This window comes from Hyperolius riggenbachi, chromosome 7 (assembly GCF_040937935.1).
Source record: "Hyperolius riggenbachi isolate aHypRig1 chromosome 7, aHypRig1.pri, whole genome shotgun sequence".
NCBI classification, from domain to species: domain Eukaryota; kingdom Metazoa; phylum Chordata; class Amphibia; order Anura; family Hyperoliidae; genus Hyperolius; species Hyperolius riggenbachi.
In genome coordinates, this window is record NC_090652.1 from 108,218,750 (window position 1) to 108,238,813 (window position 20,064).

The 20,064-nt window shown below is 41.3% G+C and overlaps 1 protein-coding gene across 6 annotated transcripts in view; it reads right to left on the reverse strand.

The window, feature by feature from the left end:
* ELFN1 (extracellular leucine rich repeat and fibronectin type III domain containing 1) overlaps positions 1-20,064 on the reverse strand; it is a 941,931-nt gene that overhangs the window by 349,175 nt on the left and 572,692 nt on the right. The gene's annotated exons all lie outside the window — the stretch shown is intronic.

Consider the following 20,064-nt stretch of genomic DNA (forward strand, 5'->3'; position numbering starts at 1 on the left):
GTGTCTGAAAGAACATTTGTGGTGAAGGAATTATGGAGGCTAGCATTGTTGACTGCATTCTGTGAATTCTATTTGTTGGGCTGCAACGCTAATACAGCAGAGTCCCCAGTATCCGGCACCAGCAGGGATTGCCTGATGCCGGATACATGTGCTTGCCAGTTGCCTGAGCAACCGTCCAAAAAGCACAAACTTTCCCCCCCAAATAAACACCGAGCCTCCAGCGACATCTTGGAGACTTCCTGCAGTTCCTAGGGGCTTTCCAGCAGCCTTTGTGTATGTAAGCCAGCCGTCACCTAACCCGTATCATATACAAAAAGTTATGGGCATGCATGCAAAAATATTTTTATTTTGCCTAATGCAATGAAGTCAATGGACATGAGAATACACATTTTCAAGAAAACTCTTATTTTATATTGTGAAAATTAGATTATATTTTTGCAAAATTTCGAAGTCAGGCGACAATACAAATTTTAATGTCCAAATGTGACAAAAATTCAAGTTCATCCTTAGTAATTATAGTACTGGTAGTTTGACCCTAACACTCTGCAACACCGCTTGCTTCAACGGTGTGGTTTGACACCTCAGAATATAACTGTAGGATAACAAAGGGGGTTAGTGGATGATATGAGTACCAGTGCTAACTGACTTAAAGATGATGAAATGTGAGAGTTGGTTAGAATTAAACAAATGGTTTGGGCTACAGGATAAATAGAATCAGTTATTAGAAGGTTCAGGTTAGAAGTCAAGATATAGAAGAATAGGGGAGGGGGGGATGTTTTGAGACCCTTACTAAGGGACGACTGTACACAGAGCACTCACATAGAAGTGTTACTTCTGCTTTTCCACAGAACTTACCTGACGCCCATGAGACTTCACCAATCACCTCATGGATCCAGATAACTCTAAAATGTGCTTCAGAGGATGCCAAGTGGATGGCCCTCTGGCTCATGTTTTCAGGGCCTGCTCAAAAGTGTCTAGGCTCTGGTCTAAAATAAATACTCTTCTTACAATGCTCCTTAAAAAAAAGGATCCTTAAAAATGCCAAGGTCCTAGAAAGCGGTATTGGAGGAAGAAGATGATGGCCATAGGTTTGCCAGAGAGTGCTGGTAGAGAGCCATGGTCAGGATCTAAACATTTACTGAAAGTTTTGTGGGTGCTGCAGGATGTTAACGCGGCCAGAGCCGTAACTACAGGGGAACAGCCGTTGCGACCACTGGGGGGCCCAGATCAGTAAGGGGCCCCAACTATTACTTCACTCCCTCCAGCAAAAGGGGTCCATCCTTCAGATCAGCTGTTTTTATGGCTGTGAAGATTTGGCTATCCATACTAGTTTTATGACCCTTGAAAGATGGGGCCCCAGACTGTGAGGGTCATTAGGGGTAGGCAAGTGAAAGGGTGTGAATATTGAGGGGGTCACATCAACGTTTTGCTGGAGGGCCCCATGATTTGTAGTTACACCCCTGAACATAGCACTGAACACTCACAACTACTATCACCACACCTATTTCCCGTGCTGCTCGGATACCACTTTTCACTATCTGGATCTAATTCGGATCCGGATATCCAGATATCCGATCCGGGTCGGATATCAGAGTTTAAAATTTTCCAATCCGGATCCGAATCGGATATCCGGATCTCTCTCTCTCTCTCTCTCTCTCTCTCTCTCTCTCTCTCTCTCTCTCTCTCTCTCTCGTGATTTTGGCTTTTGCTCGGATATCTGAACTAACTATCCACCCGGATTTCGGATTTCAAATGGGAAATCCAAGTTTGCTCGGATAGTCTATTTAGATTTTAAAAAATTGACAAATTGCTATTCAATGTTTGGATAGTGGAAAAAGTTTGGATTATCTGGGTAGTTCGGATATCCAGAATCCGGATGAGCACCACTGCCTATTTCTGCAAGAAAGGTAACCCTTTGTAGTCACAAGCTGACCGCACATCATCTGCAACCTTCAGAATACCAGCTTCACCAGGAAGAGAACGCCATGTCATGCACTAAGCTGCTGACAGCTGTGAATGCTCTCAGCAATACTCCACTACCAGCGTGACACTCGTACACTTATTCATTTTGGCTAACTATTGACTAGTACTGGCCTAGGGAGGCAAAACAAACTAAATACCACAACTATGAAGTACAGCGGGGATTCAGAGAAAATGAACTTTAAAGCCAGACTTAATATAAATCCCGTTGAGGCAGACATTTCCCATAGACATAACTTTTTCACCTTTGGGAGGGGGAGGGGGCAACACTGTTTGTTATTCAGAAAATAATAAATGGCTTTATTCAGCCAGACAGAGGGAAGGTATTGAGAAATATTGTACCGGTAATGGAATAATTCACATTTAAGGAAGTACGGCTGCTTTGAAGTTGGAGAGGGCATTGATTGGGAAAAAGACTAGAGCAGGACTTGTTAGTAAGTGGAGCTACTCAGACTGGCAGTATTGACGTTCTTGCTCTCCATGTTAGGGCCCCCACTGTTTTACCCGCTCAACAGAGATTCGCAGAGAAATTTGCAAAGAAGAAAAAAAAAAACACTGGAAACAGGATCTGCTCAATATTTGCTCCTGCTGGATGGTAATGACCGGCAATGAGAGTGTAAAGACTAAGGAACTTTCAGTTGCTCATTAGGTACAGTACGGAAAATGGACCAGAGACAAAACAGCCCCCAGTGTCCTCCCATCCCGATCAATAATATTTTATACAGGATAGCTCTGAAGTAATGCAGACGCGCAGCGGGGGCCTGATAGATGCAATACTCTGTCTCCCTTTGAAGCAGGTCTGGCTTTCTATACATCAGTGTTGCAGACAGCCTCAGGTGCTACCCGGCATGCCCTGCACCAATTAAAATGTGTTATCCTGCTTTATTTTGTGCCGAGCTGGTAGATAGGAATTGACATTTTTCCAATCCAGACACAGAAATTGAAAAGGCAGATCAGTACAGCTCACCATTCGTAACCTTTCAGACTTGTCTTAATGTCATACTCTGGTGTCTATTCAATCCTGGTCTATAGAATATCCTTCATCGTCCGGGATCTGCGGCGTTGCACAAGGCCTCTACTGGCACACAAGGTCAGCACACAGTACATTTTTGGAATACGGATCCAATTCAAGTTAGGAAGTACAGGGGAGAGCAAAGTAGCAAAAACTATAAGTGGAAAGATCAGGGCAACTGGACTCCTGGAGCTACTGAAGTGTATTGAAGAACAGCTCTGCCAAGCAATCATTTCTATTTCTCTTGTCCTTGTTTTCCACAGTGTTATTACACGTTTTCAGCAGCATAATTGGCTGACTGAAAAGCACCAACAATAACAAACAGACAAAAAAACAAACTAGAGAAACAGAAAAGAAAAGCTAGGATTAAAATAGACCTGAACTCTTGCACAGGACAGAAGGAAAACAGAGAAATGCACCTTTATGTGAGAGCTAAACCTGTCTATTTCCCCCTCATCTGTGACATATCATCACCGTAATTTGATCTCTCAGCTGGTTCAGCACAGGAATCTCCTCTGACAGCACAGCAGCTAATTTGTAAACACAGGATGTTAACTCTATGTCTGCTTCCATGAAAGCAAGAAGTAGACCCATTGCAGATTTATTGCATGATTTGTATCAGCTGTAACAAAGAAATGTTTTTCTTTAAAGGTTATTATGTTGTTACTTAGCTTTTAGAGCAGAGAGACATTTCTAAGTTCAGGTCCACTTTAAACTCTTGAATGTATGTGTGGATCAGTTATCTGAAAGTAGCACTAATCAATTATTAGGTTACTGTAACTCCACTGGTAAGGAGTTCTATTGCTGGTCTTAAACTTTGGACAGATCTGGGAGGTATGAATGGGATGGGGGCGTCAGCCAAATGAAAATGTTAAGTCATTGCATCTCTTTCAGCTCTAATTATGTTGCAATTATGAATTTTATGTGAGAGTAGTCATTCAGGTAAGCGTTTAAAGTATACCTGGTATCAACGGTTTACTTGTTCTAAGGTCTAGCTTCAGGGCATAATAGATGAAACTTCAGCAGACATTCGGGGTTCATTCACAAATGGCCAGTAACAATGCCCACTGCGCTGCAATGTGACCAACCTGTACTAAAATTAGCAACACTCTTTGCGCCAATAGCGTTAGCATAACAATGCGCATACACCATGTTCTCACGGTAAGTCTGTAACGCATGGTACACTGTTGGCGTACATTGCTATGGTAACACTCTCACACTATTGGCGCAACGAGCGTTACTATTTTTTAGTACAGGCCGGTAACTTTCCTGTGCAGTGGGGAAAGTTACTAGTAGCCTTTTGTTAATCAACCCCATTGGCCCTTATTCATTTCACTTTTTTTCATCTTCTCTCAACTTTTCAGCACTCTGTTATTGAAAAAGTACAAAAAGGAGACAAAAAGGTACTGTCAAAATTATTCTGAGTATTTTCTTGCCTGTTGGTGGCTTGAAGAGGAGCTGTCAGCCATACTATCTCAGAAAATCAAAAAACCCACATATATAAGTAGATAAATACTTGCTCTACTTACATAACATATGTATTGCACTGTCCACGTTTTGATTTCAGCGATTTTTCTATAGTAAAAAAAAGAGAAAATCCTTCTTAGGATTCTCCATTTTAACTGTGTCTATCTTGAAGCCAATCCTGATGTCATTCCCTCCCTTACTCTCCTCTGCCTGATTGCGTATGCTTTGCCCACCTTCCTACCAGTCTTCAGGCTTTCCCACCCAGCTCTGCAATAGAAAGCACATTGTCTCAGCATGAGAAATATTTCCCAATCAGAGAGGAACAGAGGTGTGGGAGGGGAAAACAGGAGGGAAAGAGGCGTCAGCCAATCAGGCTGCATAAGTTAAGTCTGAGAGCAAAGTAAAGAAGCAAAAAAAGACAACCCAGCATGCCCACAAATTCTAGCAAGCCAGTTATAATCCTCGTCCATGTAACAATATAATGAGGTTGAAGGAACATCTCATGCTCTGAATGGTCCTTTAAGTTATTGTGTTGAGTGATGAGCTCAGTTTTACACTTGGAACTGAATAAAGAGGCTGTACTGGAAATGAACAGGTCAGGGGAATGTCCATGAAGGAGAATTGCTATGCTAGGATCTTCTACCTGTTCTACCTGAAGAAAGGTGGATTTTGGTTGGTGATAAGTAAGACTACAGGAACCTCCTGGCCAACTAAACAGAACTCCTTTTTAGGGCACAGAAAAAGTCAAATACAAACTCAGCAAGCCCAGCAGCTGCCTGGTGTGGTGGGTTACTGCAAGGACTAACCCAAGGTAACCCAAGAGGTCAATCTACAATCTGGACATACAATTGCCTTGTGGGGTTATACTGTTGCAAGGAATTGTGCAGCAGATGGAGCTGAACACAGAAACACTCAGAGCCAGTATACTGTAGGTGTCCAGAGAGCCGATGCTAAGGATATATGGACATTCTTATCTGCTATTTAGCACTCCAACTACTGGAACTGTTTCACACCTGTCCTTGTACTAGATTGTCTTGCCACAGACTGGTATATTGTAAATGCTTGGAGAGGCTTTTATACAATTGTACTATATTGTATAACCCCTTTTTATATTTACTGTGTCCATTATTGATAATAAGGAAAGAGGTGCTAGGTCAGATTTTATTCTGTACATGTGGAATTTGCTTGAATGTGAAGTGGTAAATGCACTTCAAGGGAATTTCTGAATTTAAAACAAAAAACAAAAACTTGGTACTATGGGCCTGATCTAACCAGCTGTAAAATTGCTTTTTTTCCATCCTTGATTGCCACACAGGATGCCTACCAGGCAAGCAGTGGCATACTATCTACTAACCAAAGTATGCATGGGACCTGTAGGCGATGGCTTAGTGTGGGCAGGGCAGTTATGGGTAGCAGCTTAGTGTGGGCGCTGGCTTAGTGAGAGTGGTGGTTTATTGCAATGGTTGTGGTGTGCAGGTGCAGCTGCAGATTGTGGGCATTGGCTTAGTGTGGTTAGGGCAGTTATGGGTAGCAGTATAGTGCGGGCGGTAGCTTAGTGAGAGCGGTGGTTTATTGAGGTGGTTGTGGTGTGCAGGTGCAGCTGCAGGTTATGGGTGGCAGCAGCTTTGTGTGGGTGGTGCAGTTGTGAGCAGCAGCTTAGTGTATCTTGCAATTCTTTTGAGAAACTCGAGTTTCCAGGTTATGCAGAATCTGCAACCCATGCTGGTGCTTTGCAATTCAGGGCTGTTCTTAATGGGAATTAAAGAAACAATGGATGCACATTTGCATAATGGATTGCTATGGATCACAATGCTGGGTCATGGGGCTTTTTGCAATGCGGGAGCAAACTGGACTGCCTAGGGGAAATCCACACAAACCTGAAGAACATATGAACTCCATGCAGACAGTGTCCTAGCCAGAACACCAAACCTCCATCTCTATGCTGAAATTTAGGAATGCAAACCAGTGCAATCCATAGCATTTTTTTTACTGCACAGTCCACACGACTATAATAAAAAAAAAATAAAAAAATAAACTCCTTATCCACCATGCAGGCTTGGATTGACCTGGTAATGTTGAGCCCCTATGCATAAGCACGGACTTCCCATAGAAATCTTACAAGGGCTTGTCAAATTAAAGATCAGTCACACTCCCCTTCAGGCCATACTGTGCCTGTGTGAGTATGGCTGCACCTGCTCAGTAAGCTGGAGTCGCTTGTGCTACTACGCAGTCATGGCCGTTCTCACGCCTAAAGAGGACTACAGCTAGGATCTTCTGGAGGGTCCAAGCAAGGAGGACAAGGGAAGCCGTTACAGCATCCAGACACTTACCACTTCTTTGGTAAGTACAGTGGTTTGCAAAAGTATTCGGTCCCCTTGAAGTTTTCCACATTTTGTCATATTACTGCCACAAACATGCATCAATTTTATTGGAATTCCATGTTATAGACCAATACAAAGTGGTGTACATGTGAGAAGTGGAATGAAAATCATACATGCTTCCAAAGATTTTTTACAAATAAATAACTGCAAAGTGGGGTGTGCATAATTATTCAGCCCCCTTTGGTCTGAGTGCAGTCAGTTGCCCATAGACAATGCCTGATGAGTACTATTGACTAAATAGAGTGCACCTGTGTGTGTAATCTAATGTCAGTACAAATACAGCTGCTCTGTGAGGGCCTCAGAGGTTGTCTAAGACAATATTGGGAGCAACAACATCATGAAGTCCAAAGAACACACCAGACAGGTCAGGGATAAAGTTATTGAGAAATTTAAAGCAGGCTACAAAAAGATTTCCAAAGCCTTGAACATCCCACGGAGCACTGTTCAAGCGATCATTCAGAAATGGAAGGAGTATGGCACAACTGTAAACCTACCGAGACAAGGCCGTCCACCTAAACTCACAGGCCGAACAAGGAGAGCGCTGATCAGAAATGCAGTCAAGAGGCCCATTGTGACTTTGGACGAGCTGCAGAGATCTACAGCTTAAGTGGGGGAATCTGTCCACAGGACAACTATTAGTAGTGCACTGCACAAAGTTGGCCTTTATGGAAGAGTGGCAAGAAGAAAGCCATTGTTAACAGAAAAGCATAAGAAGTCCCGTTTACAGTTTGCCACAAGCCATGTGGGGGACACAGCAAACATGTGGAAGAAGGTGCTCTGGTCAGATGAGACCAAAATTGAACTTTCTGGCCAAAATGCAAAACGCTATGTGTGGCGGAAAACTAACACTGCACATCACTCTGAACACACCATCCCCACTGTCAAATATGGTGGAGGCAGTTTTGATAGGAAGATGGATTGAGCCAAATACAGGGCAATCTTGGAAGAAAACCTCTTGGAGTCTGCAAAAGACTTGAGACTGGGGCGGTGGTTCACCTTCCAGCAGGGCAAAAACCCTAAACATAAAACCAGGGCAAAAATGGAATGGTTTAAAACAAAACATATCCATGTATTAGAATGGCCCAGTCAAAGTCCAGATCTAAATCCAATCGAGAATCTGTGGCAAGATCTGAAAAGTGCTGTTTACAAACGCTGTCCATCTAATCTGACTGAGCTGGAGCTGTTTTGCAAAGAAGAATGGGCAAGGATTTCAGTGTCTAGATGTGCAAAGCTGGTAGAGACATACCCTAAAAGGCTGGCAGCTGTAATTGTAGCAAAAGGTGGTTCTACAAAGTATTGACTGAATAATTATGCACACCCCATTTTTTTTTTTTTTTTTTTTTTTTTAATGTTTGGAATAATGTATGATTTTCGTTCCACTTATCACGTGTACACCACTTTGTATTGGTCTTTCACGTGGAATTCCAATAACATTGATTCATGTTTGTGGCAGTAATATGACAAAATGTGGAAAACTTCAAGGGGGCTTAATACTTTTGCAAACCACTGTATGTCCTTTTACTTGAGGTTCTCCTTGGGTTCCCTTTAAGTCACAATCTTCAGGACGGATTGTTACACTACTGGAAGGAGAATAGGCATTTTGTTGGTTGTTGTTAATATAAAACTTGCAACAGTCTTAAAGAAAACAGAAGACACCTTAAAATTCTTTTGCACCAAGTGGTTTGGTGAAAAATCAGTTTAAAAACAAATTTCCCGTAAAGCAATTTGAGCTTTTGCTGCTCTATGTGAGCATGAACAGTACCATGAAACAACATGATGCAGCAGAGGGTGTATTATCAGAGTGTTAGGTAAGTATAGCATTCTACCTGTGCTCTGATTGCATGGAAAGTAGCTATGGTGTCAATATTTAAAGTGTACCTGAGGCGACATGTGACATGATGAGATAAACCGGTATATGTACAGGACAAAATATATTAATAACCAGGCTGTTTTACTTGTTTTATTTTGGGCTGAAAGAGTTAATTTTTGGGCATGGAAAGGACTGCTTGTCCCTTGTCGGGAATATAGTACACCTCACTGACGAGCAAAATACAGCCATAACATGTTTTCTGGGAGAATTAAACTGTTGAGCGCAGGGAGAGATATGAAAAGGTCATTAGTTCATGTATTTTTACTTTGGGAACCTTAATAGGCTGCCACTGAGCAGAGACAACAAAATCTTCGTTGTAAATGTTTAAATAGAACATAAAACCATGTGATATCTAAAACAGTTATTTTTAAGAGTAGGAGGATAGATTCAATTGTTTATCTCAGTTTTAAAAGTTTTTTTTTCTTTCTGCCTATCTTGTTTTTGTACTATTGCAGTGCAGCCTTTCTTCAATCTACTAAGTGGTCATAATTCATCATCTAAGTTTTTCTACTATATCCACTCATTTCTGTGAGTCCTCTGTACGTTTTTGCACCTATCTAAGCCTAGAAACTTATTCAACCCATGCACAAACTCCTTTAAAAGAATACTTTGCGGATCTCTCCCTGGAGTCTGACATCCTCAAACTACACACTGTGACCTTTCGTGACAGCACTTCTACTGCTCTGATATGTCTCCCTCCAGCAGTTTGCTGAATTCTTAAATGTGTCCGAAAATTATAATGTGTACTTCCTCCAAATAGACTGCAGCTGTTGCTCTTTTTGGCTAAAAAGTCACTCTTACCCTGTGGATGTAAAAGGATCTGATGAGCTGGACCTATTAGCAGTTTTATGGGTGAACATATTTCTGCTCAGGACAACACTCCCATTAGACAATTATTACAAGAGTTTAGAAAAAGCCATTGCAATACCCACTGAAGCAGGCTTCCCTGTATTCGAATCATTGTAAGAGTCATCGGCCCATATGCAATTCACTTTCTCACCTGACTTTTCTCCTAGGAGATAATGTTTCATCTTCAATTTAGAATAAGTTTTCAGCAATTTGCAAAGTAAAAAGTACCAAATAGTAGGAGAAAAGGTACTATCAAAATTATTTTAAGTATTTGTTTACTTGCTGTGGGTTTGAAAGGTATTTTATTGACAAGTTTGAAAATATCACCTGGGAGAAAACTCAGGAGAAAAATGTAATTGCATATTGGCCCCGAGAGAGGCCAGGATCCAAGCAGGACACTGCAGACTTCAGTGGGTCTGGAAAACGGCCATTGGGAAATGTCAATCTTTTAGAAAATACTATGGGTGAACTTGGTGGTGGTAGCATAGCTAGAGGAGAGAACCTTTCTACCACAATGCTGTCAAAGCCGGATTTAAATGTTTTCCGCCTCTAGGCCAACTTTCTTGTGCTCCATTTCCATATGCAAAAGCACCCCTCCCATTTTATCTGTAGCCTCACCTTCTGTGTTTTTAATCCAGCAGTATCTCTGCTTTTCCATATGTTGCTCCCCATTTGCAGCCTTCCAGAAATCTTGTCCTGACTGTTGTGAACTGTAGATAGCAGCTGACTGTATGGTGGTCAAAGTTCAGTTTGCTGTTGTGCATATTTGGATTTTGCTACTGACATGAGCAAACTTACATAAAAAAACAACAGACTTATGTATGCGTGGTGTTTAAATATGCCTTGCTATGGACAAAAAAGTTACGGAATAACACAGCATAGCCAATGCACAACAATCAAGATAAACATTAATGAACGTCTTGTGTAGAACAAATGTGGGAAAGAGGTGCCCTGGTGTAGATAAAACTATTACACAAAACATAAAACTGAGAAAATGAGGTGGCTTAGCTCAGTAACAAGATCTCTGTGTAAACAAATAAATTTTATTAGCACAGGCAACGCGTTTGACGAGTCTGAGCTCGCTTCATCAGGCCAATAACAGTGCCAAGTGAAAAAAACAGTCTGGCATAGGGATAAACATTAATGAACGTCTTGTACAAATAGCTAATTAGGTTTTACTATCACTTTCTCTTTACACCTCTTTGAAGTAAGTGATAAATTGCTTGTGTGGGGATGAGATTGGAGCCCAACAGCAGGCTAAGGCAGCAGCGCCCAGGAGGCTGCAAGAGTCTCCAAATATATGTCAGCCAGCAATATATGCTAATCTCTCAGGTGCAGACCTACCATGAAGCCACCTGCGTCACGCGATTAAGATCAGGGGGCGGCATTTGGACCAACAGTTTGGACCACCTGGTGCCTGCCTCCTTTCTGCTCTCCCGCCAACCTTCCTGGCACACACACTAACCTCCTCACCCACACGTCCCTGAATCCCCATCCTCATGTGACCGATAGCATCTGACACCCTTACCTAAGAAATCATAAGCAGATGAGGTGGATATATGCCTCTTATCAAGCCATGCTACGGTAATACCCCATCACCGGTGAGAGATCACCATGGCCAGTCAGAGGGGAAGCTTTGGCACTCGACCAATAAGGTTGGAGTTGCCCCATACAGTAATAGCTACCCACTGCTCCTTTTACTGACTGGTGCTGATGGTCTCGTGGGCGGGACCATGGCACCATCATTGGACCAATCACTGCATTGGATCAGTAGCAGTGACATATGATAGGTCACTTCAAAGTTTGCTTCCAGCGGCAGAAAGTCTGTTTCAGGCAGCAGAAAATCTAGAACCAATCCTGCAAACTGTTATGCTGCTTATGGAAAAATGGATAATAATTGTAATAAAAATGAAAAAAAAAACATAGTTGGCACAGTAAGCAAAAGGGCATGCATTGTAAGGAGGTGAAGGGGAGGTGGCACAGATACTGATGGTCCAGTAGCAATGCTTTCTATGGTGGTGGTGAATAGCTATAAGCAGTGATGTGGGTGAACTGGGTATAGGTGCCCCCTTTAGGTACCAGCCTCCCACAGTGGCACCAATGCCAAAAGAGAAAGCCAGCCTTGGATGTGTGGCACACAGGAAGCTACTGTCTCTGGAGAATAAGCCCTAGTCTGTGCCAGAAGTCCTCTATAATCCATATACATGTCCTAGCACTGTATTATAACTGTATAAAGATTGCAATATATCAAAGAAACTAAATAGTTACACAGTGTAAACATCTCCATGGAAATCATCCAGAAAAACTAAAGTGTGTGTCCTCATATCTGGCTGTGCCTTGTATGCCCGGAAACACAATTGAGTCATCTGAATCCAGCTCAGCAGCGAGATCATGTAATTGTGATCAATACTTCTCAGGGCTCCTGAGGCTGTTTAAGTTAAAGCATCCAAGAAAGTTGCACAAATCGTACTTATCAACAAATCTCAATTAACCCCCTCCTACGCCTAGGAAGGAAGCCACTAAACATATTTAAAAAGGATGCGGCAACACTGGAAAGTGTCATTTATATTTAAAATGGTTTGTTTTTCCTTTAATTTCTACTTCAAGCATAACTCAAATGACAATTTCAGGGATAATATTTTAGTTTGACTCACAGCTTGCTGCCCTCTCTTTGCAGCAGTTTAAAGGGAACCAGAACTGAGAGGGATGTGGAAGCTGACATATTTCTTTAATTTCAAACAATACCAGTTCTGCTGATCCTCTGCCTCTTTTCCCCATAGACACTGAACAAGCATGCAGATCAGGTGTGTACAGTATGACAAATCTGACAAGACAGCTGTATGCTTGTTTCAGGTGTGTGATTTAGACACTACTGATGCCAATAATCAGCAGGACCGCCAGGCAACTGGTATTGTTTAAAAGGAAATAAATATGGCAGCATGCCATCCTCCATATACCCCTTGCTTCAGGTGCTTTTTAAGGGCGAACCCTGAACTCGCTCCCTCAAATTGACTTGCAGGCTCCACCCTGCTCTCATCAGGATCCTGGTTATCCTAAGTTATACTAACTCCTTGGTCACACACACCCAGGGCTGGATTTCTGGAAAGGCCATGTCCTTGGGTGCTGAAAAAGCAGAAAGGTAGCAGGACATGGGGAAAGATAAGATAGGAAGCTGCTCTGCTTTGCTGCGCACACAGTCTGAATTCCAGAGCTCTGTGCATCATCCTTACTTCCTGGTGTGCGATTAGACAGTGCTGTCTCCTGATGATCTAGGAGCGTACAAGCTTCAGTTTAGTGCCAGGGTTGTAGTGAAGAATTTCTGATCTGGTAAGGTCCACATTCACAGCAATATTAGCTCCACTTTATAACTCAAGCTGAGCTGAACAATATAGCCAGTCATGACTTGACTTTTGGACTAGTCCATCTCCTCATGGCAGATTCTCAGCATTACCTTCCTTCATTCTTCAAAAAAGAACTTCTTGGACAGGAGCTATAAAAATATGGCAGCCTCCCCACTCGTTGTCACACTATTTTGGTAGTTGAACTGAGCAACTGCAGTTCAGTAAGTGAATTTGTAAATAAAATAAATACCTGAGAATCCCCCATAAGGAGATACACTAGTCCAAAACCTAACAGATCTGTTAGAAGTTTACAAAAAAGTACAACAATTAATAGTGCATTTTACTTGTTTATGTATGCATTTTAACCACTTCACTCCCCTGGTAATTTTCACAGTTCAGCTTAGCTGTAATTACTTTAGCAATAACTTTATCAATAATTATCACAACTAAATGATCTATATATTTTTTTTCAGGTCAACTAAGGCTTTTTGTGGCTGATATTTGTTATTAGTAATGACCTTATTTTATATGCATTTTAAAAGGAAAATAAGGAAAAAAAGTGAAAACTACTCAATTTATCCACTTTCATACATTACAGCTTTAATGTAAACAGTTCTATTGTACATGAAACCCACACATTTTATTTGTCTATCCCTCCTGTTTATTTAAACAGTTCATTTGTCTTGATAATGTATTAGATGTAACAATTAAGTAATGTGTACAATCTGCTACGGTCTGCTCCTGGAATGTGTATTTTACACTTGTTTACTAATTAACTCTGCCATTGAATTCCCTGGGAGGAGGAGAGGGGTTTGCTGTCATTATTTTACAACTCTGTAGTGATTTTATCAGGTCAGAGATAAATAAACAGCGTTATCTAAGATTTTGTAGGAAGGAGAGTGCAGAGACTTATTTTCACGTCATAGGGACAGCAAGTGGTTAACCAGTTCACCCCCAAGGGTTTTTACTCTAACGGACCAGAGCAATTTTCACTTGTCAGTGCTCTTCCCTTTTATTCCCTAATAACTTTATTACTACTTATCACAAGAAAATGATCTATACCTCGTTTTTTTCGCCACCAATTAGGCTTTCTGTGGGTAGTACATTTTGCTAAGAATTTTTTTATCCTAAATGCGTTTTAATGGGAAAAAAACAAAAAAATGGAAAAAAATAATTATTTCTCCGTTTTCAGCCATTATAGTTTTAAAATTAAACATTCTTGTGTGGTTAAAACAAACATTTTATTTGCCCAGTTGTCCCGATTATTAAACCGTTTAAATGATATCCCTATCACAATGTATGGCGACAATATATTATTTTGAAATATAGGCGTTATTTTTCTGTTTTGTTTTTTTTTGTTCTGGCCATAATTACAAGCCCCTATGTAATAAATTAAAATTAATTTCCCCCCATAAAGTATAGATTAAAAAAAGCTGAGTCCCTAATGCAACTATTTATTTATTTATTTTAAGCTGATTTTTATTTACAAGTGTTTTTTTTTTGGGGGGGGGGGGGGGGGTTGGAAGTGTATTTTTATTAATTTTTGTAATAGTGTGTATGTATTTGTATATGTATGTGTAATATACTTTTTGGCCGCAAGTGAACACTCTCCCGTATAGGAAGTGATCACTTTTTTTTTTTTACACTTTATTAACCGGCCCGCGGTTCGTTAGCCAGGCAATCAGTGAATCGGGCTATGGTGCCCGATCACTGATTCCTCTCCCCCGCTGAAAAAGCGACAGCTTCTCTCGGAAGCTGCGCCTTTTCTGGCTGTTACCTCCCCCATGCGTCGCTCTAAGCGTGTGTTACGCTTAGAGTGACGTCATGTAAACAAACTCATGGCCGCCATCTTGTGGCCAAAAAGTAATACTACAACCAAAAGTAAAAAAAAAATTAAAATCAACATACATTTACATTTTAAACCTATTGTTTACATCCCACCCTCCCAAAACTACCCAAATAAAATGTTTAATATAAAAAAACAAAACATTACAATAAAAAAAACATGTAAATATTTACCTAAGGGTCTAAACTTTTTAAATATCAATGTAAAGATGATATATTTCTGTATTTTTTTATTTTAAACTTGTAAATAGTGATAGATGCAAAACGGAAAAAATGCACCTTTATTTCCGAATAAAATATTGTCGCCATACATTGTGATAGGGACATAAATTTAACGGTGTAATACCCGGGACATATGGGCATATACAATACGTGACTTTTAATTATGGAGGCATGTATTATTTTAAAACTATAATGGCTGAAAACTGAGAAATAATGATTTTTTCTGCTTTTTTCTTATTCTTCCTGTTAAAATGCATTTACAGTAAAGTGGCTCTTAGCAAAATGTACGCCCCAAAGAAAGCCTAATTGGTGGCGGAAAAAACAAGATATAGATCAGTTCATTGTGATAAGTAGTGATAAAGTTATAGGCTAATGAATGGGAGGTAAACATTTCTCAAGTGAAAACGACGGAACGCGAATGGGTTAAACTGTAACAGTTCCTGTTTTTATGCTGTTTGCGGTCGCATCTATTCACTCCAGGCAGTGCAATTGGGCAGAGGACCGCTCGGTCCTCTTCCCCAATCACTTAGCACGGAATCCCGACGGTAATGGCGGCGGTAGCGGCGCGCACATGTGCGGATCGGCGGCGGGAACGCGCGACGTATTGAAACGTCATGTTGTCATTAACAGGCAAAAGCATGACGTTTTAATACGATACATTGCCGTTAAATGGTTAAATTTTAAAATTTTCCTGATCGTGCAAGGGCGTAACTACAAATTGGACAAAACTTTGATGGAGCCCCTTAATGTTCACATCCCTTCTTTTACCTCCTTTTGGTGACCCGCATAGCCTGGAGGCCCATCTTACTAGGCTCATAAAACAAGTGTGGCCGTCAGGGTCTTTACACCAATAACATGCGTAGCCACAAAAACACCTGATCTGGAGTATCAGAGAAAGTAAAGGTTAGTAGTTGCCCCGCCCCCTTTCCACAAACACATACCTCTGGGCCCCCCTGCTGTCCCTTGGGGCTGTTCCCCTTTAGTCATGTGATAGTGTGACAACCTGAAGCCAGCAATGCCTGTTTCTAGGTTTTCCTCTCAATACAGGTTTTTTTAACTAATCCTCCTTTAACCCCATTTAGAATTCTCTAACAAAGCATTATATCTCTGAATCCTTTGGTGTATACGGAGGTAAATGAAACTATACATCACAAGTTGTGTAGCGGCTATGACAGCCAAATACCAATGGCTGACTAGACTTTTCCCTCCTGATACATCCTAAGGAAATCAGCTATATAAATAAATAAAAAGTGAGGACCTCAGCAGATGTGCTTTGGGATCTGCGCTCCGCACGGTTAACGCTGACATTTCCTGATGCAAATGCCTGAATGCATTGCTCATTCTTAATCTGCTCGAAACCAAGGCAAGTCTCATGTTGGACACTTAGAGGATGTTGCATTTAAATGATGTGAAATTGCCCCTGTGTATCTGGGGGAGCCGGCAGGATTGGATGTGACAGCGATGACACTGTGCTATGGGAAGCAGAGAAGGGGTCTCTGGGTAAATGTCAGCTCCGCGAATCTCCATCACTCTCTATTTCCTTGCGGGCTCGCTGTGTGTCACTCCTATTGCTCACTTTTCCACTCTCTTTCATCTCGGCTGCGCTCCTGACTTTTACCAGCAGTTTCTGCCCTGTTTGTTTCCATGGATACAAAAAACCATACCCGGACAAAAGTGCTTTGGTCACATGTGGCATAGTCAAGCGGGAAGAACATTATGTATAATTAGCAATATATAATAAAGCCTAGAGCTTAGAGTTATGGAAGCGGCACCCTCTGTATGCACAGAGAAGTTAAAATATACCGTACTTGGCGTGGAATTTGCTAACAGTGTGGTGGTGTGAGCCTGTGTTTACTTCAGACAGCTGATCATATACAGAAAGACTTATAAAAATTACATTAAAAAACAAAAAACAAAAACAGAATTCCTCTATCACAGAGCTGAATACTTCAAGAGGATCTGCAACCAAGGATTAACTTCTCCCAATCAGTAGCCGATACCCCTATTCCCGTGAGAAATCTTTACCTTTTCTCAAAAAAGGAGGGGGGGGGGGGGGGAGGAGGGGTGAGGGTCTGTATGGTTGATATTGATATTGAGGTGAAACCCCTCCCACATTGTGATGTCATTACTATGGTCCTGACAGTAAGTGCTTTTTCCAACTGCCAAAAAATGATATGATAGAAATCTCAGTAGTGAACATTCCATACAGATCATCTGGCAGAACTAAAAAGATGTCACCACCAGTGATACATTTCAGAATGTAAATCAAGGAGAAGAAAGATTGTACAATGGACAAACACTGACTAAATAATCTATAAATATTGTAAAAAATAAGCAATTTTATTATGTCATTTTCACTACAGTTCGTCTTTCGAGTGCACATTGCACACAAAAAAAGCAGCTTTGGAATAAAAGTGCATGCTAAATACACATATACCAATCATCCTATTGGCTTAGCTCCTGTATTGATAATGTGAAGGGCATCTGTTTTATAGCAATATTTCCTGGGGGGGCAGTGCTCCAGCTGGCCCCAGTGTAGCGCAGCCACTGTGAAAGAATATATTTATGTACTTCTAAGTGGTGTGAAAGCAACCTTGTATTGGTGTTAAAGTTTGCTAGCCAAATAGATCAGTAATGCCAGTATATGTCAGGTAGCTGTGGATTGGTCGAATCAGAATTTAGACAGATCAATCCTGCCATTGTTATGTCTCCTTTGACAGAGAGCAATATTGATCAAAAGCAATGCATATAATTTCTTGTTCACTTAATTAGATGTTTACCGGTTGCTTAGCAACATTTCAAAACTGCCATTTGTATAATGTCTACAAAAGGTGACAGAAAAGCAAACCTTTTAGCATAGAAAAAAACCTTATTATTCCTTGAGAAGCACTGAAGTGCTTTCATTCTGATGACAAATTGCTGCTTTTTGAAGTTTCATGGTTGAATATCATTTTTGGTAATAGCCGTGGCTTACTTTGGGAAATAAATGTTAAATAATTCACCTATTATATAATTATCATACAATACATTATGTAAAGTCAAGAAAGGCAATGCATTTTCTCATTCATGACGTGGATTGCAGCTGTTGATGGCAGATAATAAAAAGTTACTGAAGTAAACATTAGACAATAGCTGTATACTCTGTATTCAGGATGGCTCATGCTGTTCCTATTCTTGTGTGTGCATGCAGCCATGGGAAAACCATTTATTGGAAAATGTTCAGACTTTAATTCATCATCATAGGACACATTCATTTCCAGTGTTGTAAATGTAATTTTGTCAGTTCATGGCATAGTCCTTTCTGAAGCACTCCGCATCGGGCGCCAAAACTAGGTGCCACCATAGCCAGGCCCCGATATACATCACAGGAGCCTATAGGCCCAGATGTCCTAACACCCTAAACTTAAGGCTGGTTTCACAGTGGGTCGTTAAAGTCCCACGTTACAGCAGCCAGTAACGCAACCTAACTCACAGCACTGTAAAATCAATGTGCTGTTCACAGTGCACAAGTTGCGTTACATAGTAACGTTTAAACAAAGTGCTGCATGCTGTACATTATACTGGGCTAAGCCACGTTAGACTGTTTGCACATGCTCAGTAATGTTGGAGGAGGAGGTCTCCCCTCCTCCTCCGCGGCCAGCCACATGGCTAATTAATATTCACTGCACTGTGGAGACTCCTGGTGGGACTGTAGTGTTGTCCGGATCATGAACGAATCGTTCATTTGATCCGGATCTTTTTTGTGAGTCGAATCATCCGGATCATCACAATGAAAGATTCGGTTCACAGGATGTCTGTCTGGAAGAAACAGGAACATACAGAATGTACAGTGCATGGAAAGTCCTGTCCTACTAGTCATTTCACTCTGTCTGCTTCCCTAGTAAAATGATTCAAATGATTCGGTTCAAAGATCCGGATCTTTTCAATGATCCGATTCAAATGATCCGAATCCTTAAAAAGATCCGGACTTCCTATCACTAACCTGGAGCGGCGTCCAACGTCCAACTTCAACACCACCATGCGTTGCGTTAGGAGCAAGTTATGCGACCATAACGTCCCCTAAAACGCAACGTCTTGGTGGGAAAGTAGCCTAAACCTCCATGAACCTACAGACACCTGCTGAACCACACCTCAAGTGTGCAGATGGCCCAGCTTTCACTTCTCCCTTACTTCCCTTGTCCGTCATAGGAAGCTGCAGGTGTCCCCTAGCATTAGGTAGCCAGAGGTACCCTCAGTATTTAAGTGGCTAGAGGTGCCCCTAAATGAAGGTAGATCTCGTCAGTGGAATGCAGAGAGCAGGGCAAGTAACCTCTCATTTACACTCTCATCAGGACTCTGCATAGGGAAGGAGGGAGGGAGACTCTAGGGGAGGGGGGTGAGCCACCTTTCCATCATCAGGCGCCTATAGGCACATGTCTACAGTGCCTTACGGTAAATCTGACCCTGGCCACAGCAGTAATGTTACACTGCACCAGGTGCTTAGGGGTAACTCTGGGTTCCGGCGTTATTTAGGGATTTGAGCAGGGTGAGCAGTCATTCAGCGCACCGGCGGCATACTAATAATTACGCGTCCTTTCAACCCTCAGACAGAATAAAGAACACACAGTTAATCTAACCCTAAAACGAAGCCACACATAAACCTCATTTGTATTAGTAATCTATACATTGGTTCTTTACCTACCCCTCGAGTAGGAATGGTTGGATATACTACTTCCTGATTTCGCGCAAATTCTGATTTCCGCCAATTCCTGATTTTCAATTTTTTCGAATTTCTGAAGAGTATTTTCTCGTTTTTTGCATCAGAGAATGTAAAAAATTCCTCGGAAAATCGTAAAAAACAGAATGTGCATGGGATTGGTCTAAAATTACTGCGGTAATCCGATTTTTGCAGAAAAATGTTGCATTTTCTGATTGGTCCAATACTTCAGAGTTCTGTTATTGGGCTGAAATTACAGAGTTGAAGTAAATTGTATATCCATGGAATTCCATTTCAGTTTTCCAAGTTCTGATCGGAAATCGTCATTTGTGTGGAAATTTCAATTCTGTGGAATCCGAATGTGCATCCATACCATCGAGCTTATCTCCAACTTTTCCTCC